We start from the raw sequence: 25,725 nt of genomic DNA, 5'->3' as shown, positions 1-25,725 counted from the left end.
TTTTTAAAAGGAACTTTGTAGTGTTACCCATATAACTGTCATCTTTTTAAGGCTGAAATTTCTGTCCATTTGCAAGTAAAACTGATGATGGCTGAAATGTCTCATAATTGATTGGAAAGGCAGATTCCAAGAACACTGATCCATCTTGCTTGTGGAGGGTGAAATGCTTTTGTTTTGAGGTTACTCAATGGATTGACCCTGTGAACTGTTAGCAGAATGCTATATAAGTGCTTAGATATTTATGCCAGGAACATGTGTTCTTCCATCTTTGAATGTGTTTGAGACTTTCTCACAGCTGGCCAACTGTTCGGACCAGCTGGTTATAAGGAAGAATATTTGAATAATGGAATTATTTTGACAAGAGGCTTGGAAATTGCAGTTGCAGACTCTATTAATTTAGGTCAGGTGACTGAAAATCATTCAGATTGTTTTAATTTATGAGACAGAAATGTGCAAAATACATACCTGCCACATTTTAAATTGATGTACATGTGTTGAGGTAATTAAATCGTGCTGGCCAAAGGTAAAATTGTACATTAAATTTGCTAGATATGAAATATTGTGAAATACATTAAAGGTGTTGTTAACAGTAAATCATAAAACGTTTTAAGGTAAGTAAAGCCCTAGCTATACTAATGTGTGAAATTTTTGTATGAGGTAGTGTAATAGACTAAAACTCAACTCCATAACTGTTATCTCTCAGACACATGTGCGTTTTTAAAAATATGAGAAATGGATTTTGAGATATTAAAAACTACAGGATGACGAAAAACACTTCGAATGTACGGAAATGGATAATCTAAACAACAAAATCTAAGTAAAGTATCATTTCAGTTGTCAAAAATATTTTTTAGTGTTTAAAAACTGGGGTATGTCCCTTTAATAGTAGCTATGAATTAAGAGACAGGAATCATCCAATGTGTGTACTTTAGAAATGGAACAGTTGGGGGAGGTGTGGAAAGGATGGTCATAATCAGTTATTATAATTTTTTATACAACCCATATAAGCATTCAAACCTAGACACCTAAAGGAGTGTGAAAACCAGGCCTATTGATTGAGATAGGTAGTGGCAGGTGTTTGTATTTCAGCTGATTTGGAACATTTATAAGGTGGTCAGTCTCTTGACAGACGTGGCTGCTTGGAAAGTTTTAACTATCTAGTTTGTTCAAAATTAAGCTGAGCTACATACTAAAGATTTTGAATCTTTACCAAATAACTTGTAAGCATTACAACACGGTAAATCACTACATTTACATGCACTGGTTATACATGTAATTATACCCTGTGCTGAATGTGTTTTGTATGCTTTGAACCTTAATTAGAGTTGCCTTTCAGGTAACTGAGTGCCACATGGAAAGTTATTGGGAAAATGTTGTGTCTGATTGAGTCTACAGATGCCATAGCTTTTACTTACAGAAGAGTCCACCGAATAGTGAAAACTCTTAATAAAGTGATCGATCAATGTTAGTGAATGATTAATGAAGTATTGTAATGAAAATGCACCTAGCTGAATCATGACATTGTTACTTAATGCTGCTGGTGGATAGTGACTTACATATTGACATTGTCCTTCACCACCGGCCTCGTGGCGTCGTGGTTAGGCCATCGGTCTACAGGCTGGTAGGTACTGGGTTCGGATCCCAGTCAAGGCATGGGATTTTTAATCCAGATACCGACTCCAAACCCTGAGTGAGTGCTCCGCAAGACTCAGTGGGTAGGTGTAAACCACTTGCACTGACCAGTGATCCATAACTGGTTCAACAAAGGCCATGGTTTTTGCTATCTTGACTGTAGGAAGCACAAATAAAAGATCCCTTGCTGCCTGTCGTAAAAGAGTAGCCTATGTGGCAACAGCGGCTTTCCTCTTAAAAACAGTGTCAGAATAACCATATGTTTGACGTCCAATAGCCAATGATAAGATAAAAAATCAATGTGCTCTAGTGGCGTTGTTAAATAAAACAAACTTTACTTTTGTCCTTCACCAGTGTATTTGGAGGATATGTTGTTGTAGTGGATACCATCAAATCAAGAGGATGGGAATATTTATGAAAAACACCCCAAGCTTATTTTTTTTAATCGGCAACTATAGTAGGTTTCAGACATCTATAACATAATACCCAAGGCCGTTGTTCTGACTGCTTCTCCTCATTTGATTTGTACTGCCAACCACCTTCTTTATACTAACCCGATCCCACACTAGGGTTTCTGCCGGAGGGTAAAATGGGTATGGCACCATACCTAAATATTTTTGCAGAATTTTTTTTAAGTGAACCTTTTGACAAAATTAATTATTCTTAATCATTACTGTATGATTTTTTTAAGCCTGACCCTAAACTTAATCCATTTTCCTATTTGGTTGCATTCAATTCCATAGCGCCATACCTGCACATTTAAATAAAATATTTGGTCATATTTTCATGACATAAAAAGATAATAGTCATCTGGACTTTTAAATCTTGTTTCTAAGTTGTGCAAATTACTGTAGTATACCTCATTAAGCAAAAAAACTATTTTATTGTATTTCATTTCATTTGAACTTATTTTTGTACCTATATCCAATTAAGGTTCAAGCACGCTGTCCTGGGCACACAACTCAGTTATCTGGGTTATCTGTCCAGGACAGTGGGTTAGTGAGAGAAAAGAGGGTGTAGTGGTCTTATACCTCCCTATTGAGTCGTTAAAACTTTCTCTGGGTGAGAGCTGGTACCGGGCTGCAAACCCTGTACCTACCAGCCTTATGTCCGATGGCTTAACCATGACACCACCAAGGCTGGTTATTTTCTTGCAATCCTATTTTGAATTGGTACAAATGTCACATCTGTAACTGCTGAATACTACCATACTTCCCATACATTTCAATCTTAAACAAAGGGGTCAATTTACCTAGCTTGTTTTATTGTGTTTTAATGTAGTTAATTGCTCCATTACAGTTATAATTTTAGCCTTATTTTATCGGCTAACTGAACCAAACAGCAGAATAGTGTTATTACTAACATGCAAATTGCTAAATTTCATTTGATTCTATAAGAGCAAATAACCATCTATTAGGAAATTATTTTAAGTAGACTGTTTGCAGCGGTGCTAGCAGAAGTCATTATCCTTAATTCATTGCATTATATGCCTCCAGTATTATCAACAGAATCTGGGTGTTCTGGTTGCCAGCAGCCAGTCTAGAATGTAATGCACTCAACTGACAACTAAATTCATATTCCCAGTTCCACTTCATTAATAATTTATTCACAGTGAAAGCTTAACTCGGTAAATGGGCCACGATTACTTCAATGTTCTAGCCTAAGGAATTAGCAGCCAGATTGCAGTGCGTGACGTTTTCCCTTGATGTACATGTATCACACACGATTCAGTGGGCACAATAAACAACATGGCCATGGCAGATAGCAGAATTTGGTCAGTTCACCAAGCCCAGTAAATTTATTGTGCTCTTAACATGTAGTCTGCTCATCTTACTTGGGGCGAGACATAGCCCAGTGGTTAAACGCTCGCTTGATGTGCGGTCAGTTTGGGATCGATCCCCGTCAGTGGGCTCATTAGGCTATTTCGAGTTCCATCCAGTGCATCAATTGCGATGGTATGTGCTATCCTGTCTATAGGATGGTGCATATAAGAGATCCCTTGCTGCTAATCGAAAAGAGTAGCTCATGAAGTGGCGACAGCAGGTTTCCTCTTTCATGATCTGTGTGGTCCTTAACCATATGTCCTACACCATATAACCGTAAATAAAATGTGTTGAATGAGTCGTTAAATAAAACATTTTCTTCTTTCCTTCAACTATTTACTTCGTTGAAATCTTCTTAGCTTACAAAATTACCTGTTCAGTATGATATATCTCATCTTTAAAAAAAGTAAAAGTTTTGTTTTATTTAACGACGCCACTAGAGCACATTGATTTTTTTTTTATCATCGGCTATTGGACGTCAAACATATGGTCAATCTGACACTGGGTTTTTTAGAGGAAACCTGCTGTTGCCACATAGGCTACTCTTTTATGATAGGCAGCAAGGGATCTTTTATTTGCACTTCCCACAGGCAGGATAGCACAAACCATGGCCTTTGTTGAACCAGTTATGGATCACTGGTCGGTGCAAGTGGTTTACACCTACCCATTGAGCCTTGCGGAGCACTCACTCAGGGTTTGAAGTCGGTATCTGGATTAAAAATTCCATGCCACGACTGGGATCCGAACCCAGTACCTACCAGCCTGTAGACCGATGGCCTAACCACGACGCCACCGAGGCCGGTCATCTTTAAAAAAAAACCCAAAACAAAATAAAACAAACCCAACTAACGAACTTTTCAGTACTTTTTACCTTCTGTTAGGTCTATTTAGTTTGAATGCTTTTTTAAGTTGAGGGACAAAATATAGTGTGACCATTGGCTAAAACTCTTGCATGAGGTTATTTCATGTTCCAACCATGCCTATAAGTGATACATGTGTATCAAAATCTATAATTAATACAAGATCCTTGCTGCTAGTTCAAAAGAGTAGCCTGTGTGGCAGCCATCTGTTTCATCTCTAATTCTCCAGATCAAATGTCAAGGCTACTGTTGGTGCCTGATAGCTGCTTGTTAAAACTGTGTACTGAGATGTCATAAAAAAGAAAAATCCTTTCATTTAGGTCAGTTTAAAATTCACTATGATCTTGCAATATAACTATGATCAGTATAGCATTTACCCAGAATAGTAAAAGAGATTATATAACTAAAGCAGTCATGTTGGAGTTTCATTATTCGGGTTTTTTTTACAACTGGTTTATACATAATAAGTCATATATGCTGTTCTGTTATGAGGAAGTGCATATAAAATGTCCTACCCACACACAATTATTATAGCAAAAGTCAACCAACTTTACCATTTCTTTTATGGTTTTAAAAATATTTTAAACATATAACTTATGACTTTATATTATCTTTAGTAAAAATCTCTTTCTACATCTACATTAAATATGTTGACGAAACCATCATCAAAATTATATTTGATCATTCCATTTGTTCAAGATCCTTACTACTACTAATAATAGTCCATATGTCATTTTTTTTTGTACTGCTACTAATTTCTAAAAATGATACTGTAATCCAACTTCAGTGAAATCACTTTATTTTGTTAGGTTTCAATTGAGTAACTTATCAGTTGCATGTACTTGATTAATCTGCGTGTTTTGTTGAATTCTCCAATGGCCATTAAAAGCTTTTAGACTCACTGTTAACTGTCTGACTACACCTTCTGGTCTTACAGCTGAAGTGAATTCATTGTGTGACAATTGAATGGCACATTTCTGTACACAGCAATGGTTTAACCAGTAGAGCTGGGCGGTATAATCGTATATATTGTTCGGTATCGGTATCATGTCCGTACTGATTTACTGTACTGAGCAAATATCAAAATACTATTATTTTGGTATTGAAAAATGATTCCCCGCCATTTACTAAAGCAACAGTGTATTTGAATACACAAAATGGCTTAAAATAAGTGCAGATGGACATCGTTCTTCAGAAAAGCATGGAAAGTATGAAATTAGATGGTGAGCCTTAACTCAAGCATACATTTAAAGCCGCGTATACATATTGAAAATACCGCTCGATATTGGTATCAGTATCGGTATTGAGTCAATACTAAATAACGTACCAATGAGGTAAATTAACCCAATATACCAATACTGATACCAAACACACCCAGCTCTATTGACGAGGCATCAACTGGTATAAAATGTGCATCTTGTGAGCCACCATGGCCTTGCCATTTTAGTTTCATTGTGACATATAAATAAAACACTGACCAACTACTAAACTGGAACATTTGGTTACGGGGGTGGTTGGGTTCTAGCTCAATAAGTAGAGTGCTCGCCTGAGGCACTTCCATCATATGATCGAACTAACTCGGTGGACCCATTCACTGATTGGATCTCCCCCTTTCCAACCAGTGCACTATAAGTGGTATATTAAAGGCTGTGGCATGTGCTGTCATGTCTGAGAAACTGCATATAAAAGATTTCTTGCTGCTAATGAAAAAATGGTAGCCAGTTTCCTGTAAAGTGTTTGACTTCCAATAGCTAATGATAAATAAATCAATGTGCTCTAGTGGTGTTGTTAAACAAAAACAAACTTTAATGTTTGGTTACTGCTAACCAAAATTGTATTCTCAGGAAGAGGAGGTGCCAGTGTTTTGGAAAAGAGTTTTGTTAGTATGACCGGGTTACTCAGCGAGACTCACAACCACTGGTGGTCTCTGTGATAGTATCTGCACTGAACAGACCAACACACAAAGTTCCTGACATTGCCTGCAAGTTTTAATTGTGTTCGTTCCACCCATGATCAATACCGTTATCCCAGTGGTGGACATTCCCTACAACGGGGAGCTTACAATACCATCTGCTTTTGTTACTGCCAGTCAGGCTGTTTTGTTCCAGTCTCCTAGTCTATGAGATCCATATAGTTATTGATATGGTCATCAGTCCATGAAAACAAAGCTGGAGAATTTCTGGACATAGAACAAGATTAACACATCCATTGTGGCCTGCCTGCCATGACCTTTATGTTAATTTTCTGAAAGCCATCAGGGTTTTTTTTTTTCCTCCTTTCAGCATCCATCGTAGACAATCAATCGATTTTCACTAGGGTTTGGATTGTACTGAGAGCAGCGGTCCATGTCGTTTGAAGGAAGGAGACTTACAACTGAATTATTGTAAGTACATAACTATAGTACACGTTTTATGGCATTTTTTCTTCTTCGTCGTCTTTTCAGTAACTGCAGAATATTGTGAGACAGTTTGAATCTTAAGTTTGTTGCTGGATATTGTCATTTAAAATTACGCCACACTCTTGGTGGTAAACAGTTGTGGGGTTTTTTTTCTTCAGTTTGTTACTTTTAGTTTAATAGTATGCTTTCTGTGTTGTTAGGAACATACAAAATTGTTTAGTTTTTTTACCACTGAATAAAGTGAGGCAATTTGAATGTGAGGTTTGTTGCTGGATAAGATCATTTAAATTATACCACACAGTCGGTAGTAAACTGTTCCTCTTCAGTTTGTCACTTTTTTTAATCTTCTTTGTGTTCTGAAAACATTTTTAAAAAATTAACAGTGAAATAAATTTAAATCTTAAGATTTCTTGCTAAATGAGGTTATTTTAACTATGTTCCACTGTCAAAAGTAAAATTGTGTTTTTTTTGTTTTTAATTTTTTGTTTTGTTTTTGTTTTTAATGTAATTATTTTTAATGTTAACTTTTATGCTGTTTGCTTTTGGTAACTACAATATCTACAATATACATTTTTATATGCTTTTTAAAACTATTTTTATATCAAGTGTTTTTGACATGCATTTTTCTCCCAAATGTTATAAATACTATTGATAAATTCTGAATTTTAGCGGGTTAAATTCAGTGTTGTATTGTTGAAATGTTTCCTTCTAGACTAATCATTCTTAAAAATCAGATATGTTAAAGGGGAAATAATAATAATATATTAAAATTCATATAGTCGTTGTTTTAAAAAAATATAACATCGAGAATGAAAAACAAGTCTAATTGACATGTTTAGATGACCACAATTGGCCTGATTTGTCTGGTACCTAAGAAAGATGCCTCCGGGGAGAAAAATTCTTCAAAGCTCTGAATTCTTGTGATGAGATCATTCCTTTGATGGACATGTATAAAGAGGTTGGCACATTTATAAGGATGTATGAATAAAGTGGTTGGCTTAATTTAATGTCTGACTCACTATCTCGTGTCAGAATCATGTCAGAATCGTCTGGGGTTTATGTAAATAGTTGCTTTTGTTTTTTCTTGGTGATGATACTTTTGTTTGAGTTGCAAGTTACATGCCATTTGATTAAATTATGAATGGAAATGATTCTCATATATATATATATATATATAAGAAGGTTGTAGAGTATCTGTGTTTGTGTTTGTGTTTGTTTTATTTTTTGTTACTGAAATGACAATCAGTTTGAGTTTTTGTTATCAAAGTAAATATTTGTTTTTGTGGCCATAGTTATAACGCCAAATCTCATAAGTAATTTTCCATCACATATAATCTGTTGTTAACACAATCTTAAGTATTAACCCTGTACCATGCACCATAACTGCATAGAGCAATTTATTCAGAAAAGATGCATAGAGAATATGAAGAGTATACTGTAGAATACAGGTCTGATTTTTAATTTGATGATTATTTTAGGTCATTAGGGTTATAGGGTTGATTCCTTAATATGTTTAGTTTACAAAAGTTTAAATATAATTTTATTATATATGGTTTAACGTTTGTTTTATTGAAAATATTTATTTATCCCATTTACATATGTTATTAGTCATGGTTCTGTGATTTTATCATTTCTTTTGCTTCATAAAGTTTCATGGCCATTGTTTTTTTCCCAATTATGAATGATCATGTTTCTGATCAGTGGTGACATAGCTCCAGAGACTACAATATGCATCTGCATTCAGAATATTAATTTTCTATGAATCCAACTTAACTTTGACAATGTCATAATGACCTAGTTTGTTTCTCCTTTGTCATAAATAGTATTCTCACACCACTAGAAGATCATGCACGGATAAATATCTCAAAATTGCAGTGGCATTTTTCCTTTGTGATTTGACTTGCCTTACTTTCGCAACGAGAAATCAATTTTTGAGTAAACTCTAATGTGGCATCATGAAGCAGTCACTCATAACAATTACAATGGAGGACACTTTAACCCATTGGTGCTGACCGCTTTCTTTGATCACAATAATGAATTAATCTCCCATTGTGCTGCTGGTGGAGTTACTGGTATCCTCCTCTTGTCTGTTGGCCTGGACTGTGCTAGCTACGACACAACTAATTATTGAATATTGTTCAGCGCCTGCTGACTCATCCTTTATCAGGTTGTTCAGCCAGGATTGTTCATTTGCTTCCACAGTGTATGATTTATTTTATTTTCATTTTCTTCAATACAATCGGATTAATATTTTAAAATTTTTTTGTTCATGGGATAAATAGAATGTAAGTTATTTGATGGTATGAATTTATATGGATTGCAATACAAATTAAAACACAACAAAATGCCTTTTTGGCTTTTAACTATTATGTAAAATAATTTTAATTCATACAACTATGGCAGCTAAAAAAAAAGTGTAGTTCACAAAAGACATGCAGGTTTTTGTTTTGCTATAATGTCTTTAAAATATAATTACCAATAGTATGAACATTTCACCTTTTTGTTATGTTTACACTCCTTTCTGGCTGTTTGCTGTATTCAGAAGGAATGTTGTTACTATAAACATAGGTGCAGTGTGTCGTGCAATGAAGTTTAAAACCATTAAGAGGCCAGTCTGAAAAAATAATGAGGGTTAATGGATCTCTCTCACTTTGTGCAACCTTTGCAGAATCCTCAGTTCTTGGGAAGCTGTATTCATTAATTATTTAATGTAAAATGGCAGTTTGGAATCTTTTCTCAGAATCTTAATTACCTTGCTGGCTTTCAAGAGACCCCAAGAGCATTGAATTTGTCCTTCTTTGAATTTTGTCTGCTTTATTTGCAACAAATAAAATGTTTCTTAAAACACCCTTCTCAATCTTTTAACTCTTCGGCTGCTAGCTTATAACTGGACTATAATACTTTTGTATAAGAAGGTGTTTGGTAGTCTTCCATGGCTTGTAAGGGGGGGGGGGGGGGGGGAACTACTTACTTAAATTTTGTAGCTGTGTTAAGCACCTCTCAAAATAGTGCTATTAATCTGTAGCTGTCGAGCATGTTTGAGGGTCTGCCATATATTTTGGGTGGTAAGCAGAGTGTTCGTTATGTTTCAAGGTTGGAGACTGCTTATCCAATTGTGGTGCTATGTTAAGCAATTATCAAAACAATGGTTTTAATTTGTACTGATGGAGAATAAAAGTTGAAGTGGCCAGTAGTCTTTGATTTTAGTTAGATAGGATTGATTTCCGTCAGTACAGCCATTGGTTTATTTTCATTTTAAGCCAGTACTTAGTTGATTCTGAGCTAGCTCACAGACTGGTGATGTCTGCAAGAAGATGAAAGCAGTGGATTTCTTTATTAACAGACTTGAATTAATTACCACAGTTAAGCGTTTCACTTGTCAATAGTTTATATATACATCTATGTATAATGTGATGTTGACACATGAAACAGTTAATAAGTATGCTATTGAATGCATTTGATAGCATTTTCTTTTTTAATTTCCCTATCAGCTGTAAATCAGCAATGCCGAAATGAAAATAAAAATAATAATAAACAACAAAAATAATAATTTAAAAAATAAATACAATTTAAAAAAAAAAATTGGTGTGCACAGTTTTTTGAATTACCATATTGATAAAACTGCCGTTATAATTTGTTTGCATTAATAATTTTGCACATTTGAAGGAACATTTGTCGTCTGTGGTCCTCTTTTGTTGAGAGTCATGCTTTGTGTATTTTCACCAATTACTAAATGTGTTTCTAGCTGTAATCGACCGGGAAAAACGTGTCTCTTCGTCTAATGGACTTGGAAGGAAAACGTGATCCTTTAAAAGTTAATCAGTTGGAAAACAAGCAACAGTTATCACACATGGTAATCTCTTGCAATTAGAGCCCACACCTATGGTGAATAGCATAATTAATCAGCCGGTTATTCAGTAGTGTTGGTTAGAATGCCAGGAAAAAGATAAAATTTATATCACTGGGGACCATCCCTTCATGTTGGTGTACGATTGATTGCAGAATCTTGTCTCGACTTGATCAATACAATGTGTATAATTATGGTGAATCTACTACTATAGCAAACCACTGGTAATCCTATCTAAACTAGATCAGTAGGAGGTGGGGGTTTTTAACATTTATATTATTAAGTAACTTAACTCTAAATGACTATGCATGCTATCTTGGAGGGTTGGGATGTAGCCCAGTGATAAAGCGCTCACCTGATGCGATCCCCATCTCTGAGCCCATTGGGCTATTTCTCGTTCCAACCAGTGAACCATGACTGGTATATCAAAGGCCATGGTATATACTATTCTGTCTGTGGGATGGTGCATATAAAAGATCCCATGCTACTAATGAATAAATGTAGCAGGTTTCCTGTCTAAGACTTTCAGAATTTAAAATATTTGACATCCAATAGCCGATGATTAATAAATCAGTGTGCTCTAGTGGTGTCTTTAAACAAAAACAAAGTTCAGCTTTGCTATCTTGGTTATTAGTATATTAGCTAGAGCACTGATTCCACACATATTATTTGCACTTTTATATGTCTTTGAACTTTTGTCAGATGAGAAATGTCTTTTATATCTATGAAGCAGGGTCATCAAATTTGCTGCAGGGTTTCTAGATTATGGTAGTCCCACTCCCGTGGCTAGTGATATTCAATGTTGGGCTAGTAAATAACTACTATTGCCATGCCCAACGGCTAGTGAAAAAAAAGAGTCAAATGTTGCAGTTAAATATATTTTGTAAATATGAATAACCTGCCCCACCCCAACCCCCCACTGTTAGTGTTTTTAAGCTCTATCTTCATTTTTAGGTGACATATCCGATTATTAGTAAAATTATATTAACTTGAAGTAAAGTAAGGCTAGTGAATTTTTAATCGTGGCTAGTGAATTTTTAAAATCACTGACCCCAGGGCTAGTGGATTTTATAAAAATTCTAGAAGCTCTGTACTATAGTGGTCTATCCTGGGAACAGGGTATGTCACATTCCAGAGTTAGGTGACCATCACTTTTTTACCCATATATATTGTATTAGGCAGGATAATAAACATGGAGTGTGACACACATAATTAGGTGGCTATCACCTTTTTACATACATGTAAAGGAAAGTTTTGTCCAGCTATCATTTTCCATACTCATCTGATTTTTATGGTAGTATATCCTAAGTAGCTGGTGTATTAATGCCATTATTAGGTCACTGTGACCTATTTTCCATGCATGCAGCATTAAACACAAAATGAAACTTGTTCCACAAGTATTTCTCATACAGTTACTGTATTACGAAGGATCATTAAGCATGACCTGCTATTCACACAATACTGAGCAAAAAGGATTGCTTCCGTAAATTTGAGTGCTAGTATATCACATCCTCTATACTGCATTTCCTCTAAAGTGTCATATCATGTACTGTATTGCACTAATGATATCTAAAAAAAAACCATTATTTTAAATTTGTAAAGTTTATATATTAGCATCTCTCCACCTTTCTTCAAACTGGTCAGGTTGTAATAAGTGCATCTGTATGAGTGACTTATCTTTGGTGTTTTTCTTAAGGATATTTGAGACATTTCATATTGGGTACAGAATGATTTACTTTCAAGGTGACATGCAGTTATTTTGCAAGGTGGCAATTGTCAGCAGCTCAGATAAAGTAATGTTTTCATTCCCTGGGCAGCCTGCTACATCAAAGAAGGTGTTGAGCTGTAAAGTTGTTGATTTTTTCTGGGAAATGTATTGCCCTTTCATCAGCTGGTTAAAGATGTGACTTTCGGTTGAAAAACTGAAGATGCTGGGCAAAGAAGTGGGCAGATCCTAGAGGCACCAAGCTGATACACAGAGAGAGATATCTAAAAGCTGAGTGTAGTGGAGATTGCAGAATATAGGGTTTTTAAAAATTATTATGTTCTGTATATATGTAGCAGATATACTTAAGAATAACAGTGGGTGGTCTGACCATTTGTTCATGTACTTTGTCTTTTAAGTCAGCTTGACTTATGTTTGTAATGAGATATATCAATAGAGTTTAAGTTGGATTGAGGCTAATAGTGTACATTTTTTAAAGAAGGCTTTAACATTATAGTAGGTGTTTTAAGTAGGCTTGAGTAGTGGTGGATCTTACTGTGGATAAATGAAGCATTTGTTTCTGAGCACCAGATCTTGAATAGATCCCCTCAAAATTAATGAACAAAATGATTTATATGTTTGTGACTAATCATTTGAAGGAGGAAAAACAACAACAATAACTAAACACTCCTTCAGCTTGGGTAAATACAATAATAAAAATACTTTACACTAACTTCAAACAACCTGTGCTTTTGGTGATGACACTTATTTTAAGACCAGTCTAAAAACCTTTGCATTATGCTTGGGGAATAATGAGTTTTTAAGTAGTCTTAAGGGTTAACATGTATTTAAATAGGTTTAAGACTTATAAGGATCCAATTCGGAGGACCAATCAAAAATGCACTAAATTTCCTTCATCCAAATTGTGCACCTTTTCCCAATGGCATTAATCCTACAGGACATTCCAAATTCCATAGCACCAAAAATTACACACCCCTTTCTTCCCCCCCCCCCCCCCCCCCCACCTGTTACCGATTCTGGTCAGGCTGCTGGTGCTCTCTTGCACCTGCCAGTGCAAGCGACCTGGGGGGGGGGGGAATCCACCGAGGCCGGCACCTGTGCCTATTTTAGGCATGCATTAAAACAGCTTGCTCTTAATGTGCATGTTAATACCTATAACATAACATAACATATAAGGATTAATGTGTTTTTAAAATAGATTTGAGGGCTATAGGACCTGTTTTGAGTAAACTTGGAGATTAATTTGATTTTTTGAAGTAAGAATGAGAGTTAATGTACTGAAGATGATTTTTACAATTTTAATTTCTTTTATCAATCTTTGAACCTCTGTGGCTGAAGCCACCTGAAAGAAGGCTGCTTACGTTATCAATAATTAATTTTTTAAAATCTGTTCTTCAGTTTATATCATAAATTCTGTAATTAAAAATGTTTTGTTCATTCAGTGATCCATAATGCTATGCCAAATGAAACACCAGAGAAATTAAAACAAATAAAAAGTCGTTATTATCCATTATCAAGTATATTTACTTCTACTGGAACACCCTAACAGTATCTTAAATAAACAAATCAGATTTTTCTTTCTAATAGATTATGGTTTAATAATTGTCATCTTGAATTGACTTTGAAACAATGAGTATACATGTTCAGTAATCCAAGATAATTAAGATATTATGTAAGTGTTAATAATTAATATAGTGCCAGTAATTGTATTCCACATGTAGTAACTGTATCCAGCATCATGATATGAGGGTGATACTATCACATTTCATTAACATCCGAGTGACCTGTATTAGGTGTAGTTTTTTATTCACAAGTGTCAGCAAAAGACATATTCCACAGATTGTGATGTATTAAAACTTCACTTTGATGGAGATGGTAATTTGTAGAACTTTTATGTATGATATCAGTGTTTCTGCCAGAAAGACATTTTTGGGCATGGCGCTATGAAATTGAATGCAACCACAGTCGACAAGGGCTATGGGGGGCCTCCCCCAAAAAGAAAATGGGTTAAGTTTAGAATTATGGTTAAGAAAATCATACAGTAATGATAAGAGTAATTAATTTTGTCAAAAGGTGAACTTAAAAAAAAAAATCTACAAAACAATTTGGGGCCATACCCATTTTACCCTCTGGCAGAAACCATGGATGTTTATTAGATAATTATGATTTTGAATCTATTATGTATGGCCATTTAAAATGTAATAATAACAAAATTAATGATAATGTATTTGTTTGTACTTGTAAATATATTATGAATGTTGTGTGAAAAATATAAATTTATTTTGAAGTACTGTATATGCTTTTAGTGAATTTCAGACACACAATTCATGATCTTGTTTTAAATGATCATATTCATGAGTCATTTGTTTGTTTCATTATTAATTATTTTTAAATATCATCACCCCATTTACATGTATTGCTCACTTTCTGGGTGCCTATCTGCTTGGGCAGTCCTTGTCTTACCTTTTTACTTTTCCATTGGCAGGATGGCATCAACTTTTGCATGTAGTTCAACATTAAAAGTTTCACATTTAGCTCCATTTTGAAGAAATAGTAAAACATTTAATGAATTTTTTTTTTTAATGAATTTGTATTTAAGTTTTATTTTTAATTAAAGTTTTTTAAAGTTTATTATTATTATTATCATTATTATTATTATTATTTAATATGCATTGAGATAAATATCCGTGGATGCAATTGTTACTGACATCATACAAGTTTATGGTAGGCAGGACATCCAATTCTGCAGAATTCTTGATGATGAATATTTAGTTGTACCACGTCATGTTCTATCAAAGGGCTTTATGGCAAGTTTTCATTTATATCAATTGCAATAACTTTTCCTCCAGTACCATAATACATTAAAAAAGAGAAAAAGAATTAAAAAATGGGATGCAGCGCCATTAGAAATCATATAGCCATTGCAAATACAAATGCCACACATGTGAGATGTGTGCAAACAGAGTTGTATGATTTGGCTAATTGTGCAAATTTAGCATCATGATCGATTTTTGCTGGCATAAAAATGGTGCCAGTATGATAGATTTGATAAAAGTCAATATAGTTTTTTTTCTTGTTTTTCCTACAATTGATTGAGGTATTTATACAGGCTATGAGATTCTGAGTCTTAAAAATGTTACTATCAATAGTAAATTAGGAAAACAGTTTACTTTACATACATAGTAGTTCTTATCATTGAACTTAACACACGCACACATGCACACACATACACACACACATACATACATACACACGCACACATCCAATAGCCAATGATTAACATATCATTGTGCTCTAGTGGTGTTAGCAAATCAAACAAAATCTTATAATCAAGTGATGCTTTGTACAAAAACTGGAACAAAATGCACCTAATCATGGGTTTGCCATTAACACATTATAATCAGAACCCATTTGATTAAAATCCACTAACTTTTCCTGAAACTGAGGTTCAATTTTAAAATGGCAACTCATGACTTAATCTAGAGGCAGGTTTTCTTTTCAGTTACTGATGCAATATGGTCTTGTAGAACATATTAAACAGACATGAAAGTTTTTTGTAGATTTTTGTGGAATTCTGGATTTCTAATCATCTGTATATACAGTTTATGGACTTTTCATCAAAACATTTTCTATGGTCTTTGTTGAAAATGTACGATCTGGTTTCGGCTGTTACTTTGCATAGATTCTGAAATGGGGAACCCATTTTGAAATATTGTGCAACCCTAACCATAGGGCCAGTCTCAGTACCCGATCACCAATATTAAAATTTCTACATTGTCTTTTGTTCGTAACTCACTTTCATCTCTGCATAAAGGAAATTGGTTCTTACATAAAAGACAATTCTTGTTAATATAAACAGTTGTGCAGTGTCCAGTGTCATAGATTAAAATATTGAGTTCATTTTATGGGAAACTAAAACACATTTTGCTATCTGTAAACTGGAAAGTGACAACCAAAAACTCGTTAATACTTTTTTTAAATTTGTGAATCATAAATATATATTAACATGTTTAGATATCATGTGATTATATTATTTGACAACAGAAATAATTATGTTCAGGACTTGTGTACACACAGTGTCCGACATAAAGAACCACATTGCCACCATTTACCAAACACTGCCCTCACGGTGCTATATTGATTTCTTACATGCGTGCTGAGCGAATCGTCGCTAAAGAGATAGCCACGAACAGCTATCGGGCTGCGGAGATGATTGAAGTAATCTTGCTAACTTCATGGGATTTACTTATTTCCATTTTCATTCCAGCGATACTGGGTAAAAGGCGAAAAGTGGTCATAACAGACCAGGCACTTGCCCAGGATTTGTGTGTTTTCCATATTTATACAAATGAACTGTTGAGCGTTGAGACAATTGTCCTAAAACTGCATTTGGCCCCTTTCACACGATTTACTGGTCTCCATATTTATGCGGCAGTTTGGAGCATTAGGGAAACAAGTTTGTATTGAAATAGTCTATGATTGCCAATTTGATTTGCATTTGCAAGGCTTAGAGATGGTCTGCTCTTGCTCATATCATAGCTGCTAGCCACTAAAGAAGAAAATATATTGGAATTTTTTTTTCTCTCCATAGGGATGATATGCCTTATTGTTATTAGTCTGATTTGTATTTGATCAAGTGCCTGACATTTCGCACTCTGTTACAAATGTCATTCTGGCTTTACTAAAACCATATGGGACAGTGATAAGCGAAAAAGAACAACGGTGACCATGTAATGGGCTGTAGCACATGAACAATCGTCTGTCATGGGATTTGATTAAATGGTTTTTTATAGGACAGACGAAAGGTGCTGGAGACACTGAGGCTCTATGAGTAATAGTGGGTTTTTTTAAAACTGTTTGTACATTGCATAATTTAAACAAAATCAGGTTCAATGTTTTTATCTAATTCGACAAAATGATCTGTTTAATTTTTTTTTTTTTTTTTTTTATTTATACATGAATTAATGTTTGGTTTTACGTTTCCCTTTTTCATTTGGAAGACTGCAATCAAATGGTGGGGACTTCCTGTTGTGGAAGATTATTATTTGCCTGCAATAGATTTTAAACTGTTAAAAGAATAACAGTATCAGTTTTTAAATTTTATACTGGTTTGTTACATTAATTATGATTTTGTGTTTGCAATCTGTTTTCATTGCTTATTGGACAATACTGGTAAAAACAGTGTAGAGGTTATGTAAAAGAAAAGTTGATTTAGTGATCTTACACTATCCCATTTAGCCATGTTGTCAAGGTGGGCTGCTTTACGCTCCAGTCAGTGCACCACGGCTGGTACAGCAAAGGCCACGATATGTGCTATCCTGTCTATGGGATGGTGCATATAAAAGATCCATTGCTACTAATGGCAGGTTTTCTCTTTAAGACTATTTCAGAATTACCAATTGTTTGACATCCAATAGCCAATGATTAACACATCAATGTGTTCTAGTGGTATCTTTAAACAAAAACAAACTTTAACTTTTGCTAGCTTGGTTATTGGTACATTAACCAGAGCACTGATTCCACATATTATTTGCACTTTTTATATTTCTTTGAACTTTTATCAGATAAGGAAGTTCTGTCATATCTATGAGGCAGGATCATAAAATTTGCTTTATAGTGGTCTATCCTTGTTAAACAAAACAAATTTTAAACTTTGGATGTCAAACATTTGGTAGCTATGACACGTAGGTTTCAGAGGAAATCCACTACATTTTTTCTTTAGGAGAAAGGGATCTTAAATTCTATATGCATTTTCCTAATGACAGGTCAGCACATACCATGTCTTTGATGTATCAGTCTTGGGGTACTAGTTGGGAAGGGAAAAACCCAATCGGAGAATGGCTTCACTAAGGATTTTGATTCTTTGACTCTTGAAAACACCTCAGGTGTGTGCTGTACCTTCTGAGTTACATCCAACTCCTACAGGGATATAAAGGAAGAAAATGTTTTATTTAACCACACACTATCAACACATTTTATTTAAGGTTATATGTCATAGGACATACAGTTAAGGACCACACAGATAATGAGAAAGGAAATCAGCTGTCGTCACTTCATGGGCTACTCTTTTCGATTAGCAGTAAGGGATCTTTTATATGCATCATCCCACAGACAGGATAGTACATGCCACAGCCTTTGTTACACCAGTTGTGTAGCACTGGCTGAAACGAGAAATAGCACAATGGGCCCACCAATGGGAATCGATCCTAGATAGATCGATCGTGCATCAGGCGAGTGCTGTACCACTGAGCGAAGTCCCGCCCCTCCTACAGTTATATGAAGCCAGCATCTTTAACATTAAGTCTCAACATCAATTTGTCATACAGGACAATTGCATCTCCATTTTTACATGTTCTATCTGAATTTATTTGTTCCTTGAAAATGTTTGTGATAAAAAAATATTACAATATTTGTGTAGTCTGTTGGGCAACAGAGCATGATGTCATTTTATAATTAAAAAAAGGGAACCCCCCCCCCCACACACACACACACACACACCACCAATCCCCATCAACAACACCTATCACAGCATCAAAGTTACGAATACTTGAACATTTTTGTCAATATATTGTAATTTTCAGTTGGCTTTTCAGGTTTGACAAGATGTTACAACAATTTACTGGTCCTACAACCAAAAAACTGTGTAACGGACTAGCGGACAAGCATTATGTAGAGCCCTGCTTGCGCCATTGAGGTCAGTCCTTTACAACCAGCGTAACTGAACCGGCCTTCAATGGTTTCCAAATAAAGCACTTTCTTATCAATCTCATTACAACAAAAGCAAGTTCTCCAGTATCGTATCCCATCAGCAAACATAACACTTGTAATTAGCCCAAGTCATTTGGTCATTATGTGATGTTCCCTTCCATGGCAAATATTTGGAAAGGTTTTATATTCAAGCACACAGTTCCATCTCGTCTCAGTTAATTGCCTCAAATGATGGGAAGACACAGCCTTCCATTTAGCTGCTGATTTATTACCAAACCCGTGGCTAGCACATCATAATTCCAGCATGGCGCTGTAACGTTATTTAACAGTGTATAGAGCAACTCAGAGCCAGAGATGGTTGGTTGCTGGTGAATCTTGCTGGACTGGGATGTGTCTAGAAGCGGTTTTCCTATAATATACAGATTAGTTCTGGTTTTTGAGTCACCCAGCAACCATCTGTCAAGTGGATCATTTATTTTCTCGCCTCATCGCCAGCTATGATGGATTAATTGTGTTGAAAAACTCGCTCTGCGCCCCCGCCCCCCCCCCCCCCCCCCCCCCCCCCCCCCCCCCCCCCCCCCCCCCCCCCCCATAGGATAGAAACAGAGATCAAGTATGTAGGTAATGAGCTGGTTGATGGATCAGTGCTTGTAAGCTATTACCTAACAATTTGTGTGTTTTTAAAACAATGTGTAAAGAGCTACTTACATGTGCATCGGGTAAATAATTATTTGAGAAAACTATACCACACACGCTCAAAAAACAAGAAGAAAAAAAGAAAGAAAAAACCCTGGCGAAGGTTATGTACAGCAAAAGTAAATTAGTTTTTTTTTGTTTTTTGTTGTTTGTCTGAATCAAAATGGGGGAGGGGGGAAGCGGGATTTAACTCGGTCAGTTGAGTGTTCGCTTGAGGTGCTTGCATCGCAGGATTGAACCACATCGGTGGATCCATTCAACTGATTATGTTTTTTCTCGTGTGATATGTGCTTTTCTGTCTGTGGGAAAGTGCATATAAAAGATCCTTTGCTGCATTAGGTAAAATGTAGCAGGTTTCCTCTGATTAGCATACTTTATAGTTACAGACCTAAAAAGCTTACATATAAGATTATTTATACCATGTTTTTGGTGTTAAAACACACTATGTGCTATATTAATGACTGACGAAAAAAACAAAAAAAAAACGTTTTATTTAACGACACACTCAACACATTTTATTTACGGTTATATAGCGTCAGACATGGTTAAGGACCACACATATTTGGAGAGGAAACCTGCTGTCGCCACTACATGGGCTACTCTTTCCGATTAGCAGCAAGGGATCTTTTATTTGCGCTTCCCACAGGCAGGATAGCACAAACCTTTGTTGAACCAGTTATGGATCACTGGTCGGTGCAAGTGGTTTACACCTACCCATAGAGCCTTGCGGAACACTTACTCAGGGTTTGGAGTCAGTATCTGGATTAAAAATCCCATGCCTCAACTGGGATCCGAACCCAGTACCTAGCAGCCTGTAGACCAATGGCCTAACCATGACACCACCGAGGCCGGTAAATAATGACTGATGATGTAATACATATCTTGGCCTTAAATATCTATTTACACACAATAGCTGATGTATTTTTGTGCTGAAGTGTCATTAAGCATTCATTCATTCATTTAAATATCAGTTTGTTCTTAAAGTAAAAACATAATTTTAACTTTGAAAACATTTTTATTATGAAGTGATTTCATGGTGGTTGACAATAAAAAAAGTTACTAACTTTCTTTTCTTAAATTAAGTTTTTACATATAATCTCTTTCATTTTAGAAACAAAAGTGATGTTTAACTATGCCTTAGCACCTATTAAACTATGGCTATTTGGTATTTAACATATGGTCATTTCAGAACATTTTCTAAACAATGAGACAGGGAATCTTTTACCACAGAGGCTATTCCTACTGAATAGTAGCAAGGGATCTTTTATTTTCTCATAGTATATGGTACATATCAGTCATTGGGAACTGACTTGTCCGCCAATGATAACTGAACCTACGACCCACTGTACCTCAAGCAAGTGCTCAACCACTGAGCTACATCCCATCCCATCCTATTTTTAACTGATATGCCATTTTAACTAATAAATATCATTTCGACAGTCTGTTCCTTTTTTAAAGTGTGCACTTGATATTTTTGCCTGTACGATGGAACTGGTTTGATATCATTGATCATGCAATATAATATCCTTTCAAGCCATAGTTGTGTTATGAAGATGAGTGTTGTTGATCAATAATAGCATATGGCTATTCTCGGTTAATATTGGAAACTGGGTGCTACCAACATTGTAGGTAGGATGTTGAGATTATCAATATTTTCATGAGAATACAAATCATACTCTTTGAGGGGTTTTGTTGTTGTTGGGGTTTTCTTGGGGAGGGGGAGGTTGTGTTTGTTTGTTTGTTTTGGGGGGAGGGGTTATTCCCTTCCCCCTCTTAAAAGTGTACAAAACAACTGATTTTGTAATGAATATTTTTATAAACATTTTTGGTTTGTTTTAACCCTGTCCCCACTAACATATGACAGGACTCTACATTAATGGAATGGTACCTTGGCTTGCCAAGATGCATTAGCGCTGAACATCATCCTGTCCTGTAGGTGTCTCCAGTTTTTCTTGTTCTGTCTGAAATCTGCTTGTTTCTCCCAACTATTTTTGTTAAAAGATCAAGCATAATTAAGTTGTCGCCGGAAAATACATTTAAAAACAAAAACATTTGTTTGAGGAGAAGAGTTTTATTCCACCCACCCTACACACCTGCTATCCCTTAGGTATTAGAACCTATGATTCCATTAGTTTATGGTAGAACTTGATCTGTCTCAACACATCTATTTATGTTTAATATGCCACCACATATGACTTCATTAGTCCATGTTTGAACTTCGTGTTATCTGTTTTATGCATGTGTGAGATATTGAAGCATTTGTTTCCTAGCTTCACGTGTCAAATATTAAATATGCTGTTTGCAGCCCATTAACCCTCATTCATTGCATGGCTTGATGTTGGGGGTATTAGTTCTCATGTGCACAGCATAAACTTACCATCTGCTACAAGTGTTTCCACTCCGTCAGCTGAGGGCTTAATTAATCATGTTTCATTGTAAAACACTACTAGTTTTAAATTATTTACTAGTGCAATTACAAGACAAGATATAGTGCAGAATAAAAAGTCTTTGTTTTTTTAAGACTGACAATGTACTGAATAGGCAAAATTTATGTTCCTATTCATTATTTATGAACCTTTTGAAGAATGTATTTTATAATGTTAAAAGTGAAGAAGAAATGTGGGTTTTTTTTAATTCTTCAAAATGTACTTGCAAGTCGGACGAATAGTTCAGCTTTCCAAATGCTGAATTTTATTGCTGCCATAGATTTTAAAGATGAATTAAGCTAGTAAATAGAATGTTATGCAATTTTAACTTGATGCCTTTCAACACTTTAAATACATATAGCCAAGACACAAAACAACCTTGTTGAAAATGTTTTATTACAGAAGATCTTACCAATTATTAGCTCGCATGGCCTGAATAATTACATGAACTTATGGCATCTGTTGTCCATCAACTAACGTCCCATCAACTGTTGTTTCTGTCATCTGGCAGATTTCAACCAAACTTAGTCCAAATGATCCTTTTATGGCCATGACAGTGTTATTACTTTTTGGACTGGTTTGAAATCCAAGATGGCTGTCTTTTTGCCTTTTTGGGTTATGCAAATTTTGAATTTGCAAAGGCTTCCTATATTTAATTCATAGCAAAATGACAAACTGTCATACATAATTGCTGGGATTCATTATTTACTTTTCATTAACCAAAATGTTACAGTGAAAAGGATGTATTTGGTACATTTCATGCATTTGTTCATTTCATATTAAAACCAATCAGTGTACCAACCAGTCTTCGAAATTCTCCTTTTCCGTCTTGCTGACATGCTTGCAAGCTACACACTGAACAGACTATGCTCCTGGGTTGCAGGCTGCACGTGCACAACAGAAATTATGCATTCGCATGTCAAAGTACCATTTAAGTGCAAATGATCGTTTCATTATTATTTTGTCATAAAACCCTGAATTTCTTAATTTATAATAACCCATTCGAAAAACTCCCACCCCCCCAAAAAAAACAAAAAACCCACCAACAACACACAAACACAACCCCCATACCCTCAAACCCCCACCTCAAAAAAATAATAAAAAATAAAAAAACCCCAAAAAAAACCCCCACCAGCCTACAAATCCTGTAATGATTAATATTTTTAGCCTTTTGTTAGTGAGACCTGGTTCTTTTGTACCATATCTGTCACATGCCTGATCTGGGTTGGGTTTTTTTTTATTTGTTTCGAGTCTGCGAAACACCAGAACTGACATGGTTTGAACTATGTTAAAATACATTACTCGCTTGATTCACCACAATGCCCCTGGTGTAGGCCTTGTTAAATGGGGATGTGAACTGTGGCAACCAAAACAGGTTAATCATTGTGACAAGGAAATCGCAGTAATTGACCATTGTGACACGATACCATCAACAAGTAAAACAGACAATTATATGTGTTAGCACTATTGTTTTGGCATAATACCAGAACACAGGTACCTGAAAAGACTTCTTTATTGGACATTCTACTTTGTTCCAGCAACTGCCAACATTAAAAAATTAATTGGAATATTGATCTTGTTCATTTTTATTTTTCTATATATTTTTTTAAAGTTTAGATCTATTTTCGATTTGTTTTCTATTCTATCTGTGCTGCAGTAAACTGGACATATAAAACATAATCTCTACCAATTATGTTTAAAAATAAAGTGACGTAACCTTTATGCCAACAAGCAGCAGATTTCTTTGATGTTCTAATTAACCACAACCACATCATAAATATATAATGTTTGTTATGACATAACTAACTTGATGAATGCTTTCCATATGTAAAATGTTATCACATTTACTACATTTTCTTGCTATATGCAAAATGTTTCTTTAAGAATTTAAATAATGATTCGGGGGGGGGGGGGGGGGGGGGGGGGGGGGGTTTACAGGAAGAAAAAATTATATAAAGAGACCTATTGGTTTATATTGCATATTTTCTCTTATTATCTCTGTTTACTCAGTTTTGCTGACATAGACATGACTAATTTCCTGCTTAGTGGGAAATAATTTTCTTGTTGTCCAGTTTAATAGTTCACATCCTGTTTATTGAAGATGATAATAAGAGGGTATTTTTAGTTAAGACATATAAAAACTGTAAAGAAATGTTTGCTTCGTGACATATCAGCACATCTTTGGGTGTACTATTAGATAATATAACAATTGTGACACTAAACCCTGTGCAGAAATCCCCTGCCACTATTTAAACAAGTCATTCTGATTTGTAAAAATAGCAAGCACATGCATAAATGTATGCATGTGCATATGCACATATGAAAACAATACCTTGATATTTAATTACACTCCTGTACTAGTTTGATAAAAAGTTGTTAGATGTTCAACATAATCATTTAGATACCACATTTAGAGCAATAATACACAAACACATATAACATGAAACCTTTTAGTTAGAAGGAAGAAATATTTCAAATAAATGCATGTCATAGTCCTTGTATTCTGGTTGGTCACCACTGATTGAATTGAGAAAAAGACCAATTGATCCAATACTCATTTACTTGGGGAAAATGCCAATTGATCCATTGGAGGGATTAATTTTAGAACCTAGATGTCTAGACACCTCTGAGGTAAAAAAATTAAGTGGGTTTTTTTAATGATACGACTAGAGCACATTGATTTATTAATAATTGGTTATTGATCCATGTAAAACATTTTGTAATTCTGACCTAGTTTTAGAGAGGCAACCCATTACATTTATCCAATAGTAGCAAGGGATCTTTCATAGCACATACTACAGCCCTTGATAAACCAGTTGTGGTGCTACTGTCATAATGTCCTAGGAAAATAATAAACAATGTTAAGTGTTGCATATATATTTGGGTTATTGGCAAAAAATTATATACAGAAACGTTGCTAAAATCTGCTGTGTTTATCTTGACTATGGGTACCTTGGATTGGTCCCTTCAGCATCAAGTTAACAATATTTGACTAATTTTTTTGTCAGTTTTTCTTCTCTTTATTTTATTGATTGAACAATTCTAAAACACGAGGAAAGATGCCAAAAAATATATTGTTTTTTGGTGTGGAGATAAAATACTGGGCATAACTTGGAAGTCTTGACTTTCAGGTTGGAACCTGAGAAGTTGATAATTGGGCTCATGGTTGAAGTCTATCATTATAGCCACATCATTACATGTTTGTAAATGAGAGTGGGTCTTAAACCCAGTGGGATTCCTTTCTAAAGACTTGTTTAACTATGGCCTGAATGCTAATGATGGTGTCATTTACTGATAGCGGTTTGTGTAGAACATGGAATGGACAGTAGAGCACACATTTCTCCACTAAGCCTTGACCGATCCAGTTATTGTGGTGATGAAGGCATCCTGCCGAGTCTGGCATCTAGCCCCATGTTACTGGTGATGCTTGTGTTTGAGTGCAGTGATATGTCTGATTAAGTTCATTTGGAGATACATGCTAGACTGGTTCAGCAGGTGTTGTGAAGGTAGCATCTGATTTTCATTATTGTACAGTTCATTTGCAGACACTAAGGGAGAGTATTTCAGCATGTGTCATCAAGATAGCATCTGAATTTCATTACCGTTGAG

General features: G+C 35.2%; 1 protein-coding gene across 5 annotated transcripts in view; it reads left to right on the top strand.

Annotated features, from left to right (window-relative positions):
- Positions 1–25,725, top strand: part of LOC121376524 (tyrosine-protein phosphatase Lar-like) — a 324,342-nt gene that overhangs the window by 95,342 nt on the left and 203,275 nt on the right. For all 5 annotated transcript variants that reach the window (XM_041504424.1, XM_041504426.1, XM_041504419.1 and 2 more), the window contains one exon: positions 6,598–6,698. The gene's annotated coding sequence lies outside the window, so the exon portion shown is untranslated. The remainder of the gene's footprint in view (positions 1–6,597; positions 6,699–25,725) is intronic.

This window comes from Gigantopelta aegis, chromosome 6, assembly GCF_016097555.1.
Source record: "Gigantopelta aegis isolate Gae_Host chromosome 6, Gae_host_genome, whole genome shotgun sequence".
NCBI classification, from domain to species: Eukaryota; Metazoa; Mollusca; class Gastropoda; order Neomphalida; family Peltospiridae; genus Gigantopelta; species Gigantopelta aegis.
The sequence above is the reverse complement of the archived record's forward strand: the minus strand, read 5'-3'. Positions and strand labels throughout refer to the sequence as shown.